Here is a 2,950-nt window from a genome sequence, read left to right on the forward strand (position 1 = left end):
TATGACCCGAGGGAATCCCTCAATATTGATTGAAGGAGATCCTGAGCTTGAACGTACACTTAGAAGAAACGGGAAAGAGCCTGTGCAAGAACAGTCTAATTTAGCTGATTTAGAAGTGGAAAAATCTGAAAACATGGCAGAACAGAATGAGCAACAGTGACCATTATCTGATTATGCCAGACTTTCAGTGTTGGGTACACAGTTGAGTATTGTGCATCCCCAATTACAGCTCAGAACTTCGAACTGAAGCTGGCATTCATCCACATGTTGCAGCAATCTACACAATTCAATGGTTTAGCCGATGAAGATCCAAACAGTTATATAGAGAGCTTTCTTGAGGTGTGTGATATGCTGAAGATAAAGGGGGTGACGGATGATGCAATCAAGTTGTGAGCCTTCCCATTTTCCCTAAAGGGAAGAGTGAAGCAGAGGCTATACTCAATATCTAGAGCATCAATTACCATGTAGGAGGAGATGGTAGTAGCTTTTTTGGCCCATTATTTCCCTCCCGAAAAATCAACAAAGCTTAGGAATGAGATCTCATCTTTTGTTCAGTTGGAATTGGAGTCTCTATTCGAGACATGGGAAAGGTTCAAGTAGCTCTTGAGAAAGTGCCCGCAACACAGATTCCTGGAGTTGATGATTGTTCAGACCTTTTATAATGGTTTGAACCCGAGTACAAGGCAACTCTTGGATGTGGCAGTAGGAGGTACCTTAGGTAGCAAGATCCCCGATGAGGCCCGTCAGTTAATTGAAAAAATGGGGTTAAACAACAACCAATGGAATGTTAGGGAGAAGAAAAAAGTGGCCGGTCTCAATGAAATAGATGCGGTAACTTCATTGATGGCTCAAGTGGAAAATTTGAGTAAGAAGTTAGATCTTTTAACCTCAAATAGAGTGGCGGCCATGACTAATCGCACTGGGTGTGGTGGAGGACATGCTCACTCCGATTGCCCGATCTCTATCGGTGATGTTTCTTCGGTGGAGAACGTTGATTTTGTAGGTAATGGCATGAGACCTCAAGGAAACCCATATAGCAATACCTATAATCCGGGTTGGAAGAATCATCCCAATTTCTCATGGAGTAATCAGGGTCCACAAAAGGCCATGGGGCTACCGGGTTTCCAAAAACAACAACAAGCCCCTCAGGTAGAAAACAGAGTCTCAGGTTTGGAAACCCGAATGAATGACTTAGAGAAGCACTTGACTAGATTTGTGCAATCTGCAAATACAAGGTCTGAATTAGTCGAGGCTACACTTCGCAACCACACCACCTATTTGCATAACCTTGAAAATCAGGTGGGGCAAATTGTGAAGTCTCTCTCTGAAAGGCCACATGGAAGCTTGCCGAGCAATACAGAGACCAAGCTTAGAGAGCACGTGAAGGTGATCACTTTGAGATGTGGTCGTGAGGTTGAAGGTAGGCTTCCTAGTGAGAAGCTAGAGGAACACGCACCGAGGTTATAGAGGTAGAAGAGGAAACAAGCAAAGAGAAAGAGGTGGCACCCCCACCTTTCAAGCCAAGAATCGCTTATCCCTCTAGATTGAAAAATGACCAAGGGGATGAACACTATAAGAAGTTCCTGAGTTTGTTCAAGCAACTCCACATCAATATTCCTTTTGTTGAGGCATTGGCCCAAATGCCTAAGTATGCGAAGTTCTTGAAAGACTTGTTGACTAATAAGAGGAAGTTAGAGGAAAGTGCTTCAGTGATTTTAGATGCTTCATGCTCGGCGGTATTGCAAAAGAACATGCTGAACAAGAAGAAAGACCCGAGAAGCTTCATCATTCCGTGTAATATTGGCAATCTAGGTGAGGAAATGGCATTGGCGGACTCAGGGGCCAGTATCAACGTTATTCCATACACCTTCTTTCGAAAGCTAGGCTTGGGCGAGCCTAGGCCTACTAGGATGACTTTGCAACTAGCGGACCGAACAGTGCGACATCCGAGAGGCATCATTGAAGACGTGCTTGTCAAGGTGGACAAGTACATTTTTCCGATTGACTATGTAGTGCTAGATGTCGATGAGGATGCGGATGGACATTTAATACTTGGGAGACCGTTCTTGCGGACTTCCAAGGCATTGATTGACATGGACGGCGGAGAACTAACTTTGAGAGTTGGAGATGACCAACTCACATACCGCCTTGCTGATGCCATGCGGCATTCTCTTGATTTCGATGATACTTTATACTTCCTAGACATTACTGATGAGATTGTTGATGAATACATGCAGGAAATGTTCAATATGGATCCGTATGAAGGTTTGTTCGACCAAGAGGAGGGACATGAAGATGTAATGATGCTTGGATCGACGGAAGAAGTAACATCTACCCCGGGGATCATGACAAAGGTGCTCCGGAAAATGAAGAAGGCTAGGAGACGCCACAAGAAACACTCCAAGGTTGTTGGAGACGTTCGTGAACGGAAGGAGTTGGATGAACCATTGCTAGGTAGTCCCAAGCCCGATAATACACCCTCTACATTCAAGAGATTGTGCTCATCATGCTTTCAAGTCATGGGTAAGAGAGCAACCATCATCTATGAACACCCGTGAGGTAAGACAAGGTACGTCAAGCTTAGCGACGTTAAACAAGCGCTTCTTGGGAGGTAACCCAAGTGTTTACTATTTTCTTATCTTCAAGTTTAGTTTGTTTGCATGAATAATTTGTTAAGTGTTGGTGTCTTGATCTTTAGATGCTTGTGCTGAGATTTTCTTGTGGGCTTTGAGTGTTCATCATGTGTTTTCATGTGGAATTGGTGAAGTTACATCATTTGAGATTTATTCCATTTTTTTCGCTGGTAAAACTTGCATACTACGGCAGGCTCTGAGTGTGTAAACATCTTCAGAAACTTTCTGCAGTGCTTTCAGTTTTTTCTAAGGCATCCATTGGAATTTATTGAACTCACAATAAACATCAATTTATTGAAAGTATAATAAAGAAGTTC

The 2,950-nt window shown here is 43.3% G+C and overlaps 1 non-coding gene across 1 annotated transcript; it reads right to left on the minus strand.

The window, feature by feature from the left end:
• Positions 1 to 522: 522 nt before the first annotated feature.
• LOC120252101 lies at positions 523 to 629 on the minus strand. The gene has a single exon (XR_005533650.1). It is a non-coding gene; the product is annotated as a small nucleolar RNA R71 (small nucleolar RNA).
• Positions 630 to 2,950: the final 2,321 nt, after the last annotated feature.

The sequence above is a fragment of the Dioscorea cayenensis genome, chromosome 20 (genome assembly GCF_009730915.1).
Source record: "Dioscorea cayenensis subsp. rotundata cultivar TDr96_F1 chromosome 20, TDr96_F1_v2_PseudoChromosome.rev07_lg8_w22 25.fasta, whole genome shotgun sequence".
NCBI lineage: Eukaryota > Viridiplantae > Streptophyta > Magnoliopsida > Dioscoreales > Dioscoreaceae > Dioscorea > Dioscorea cayenensis.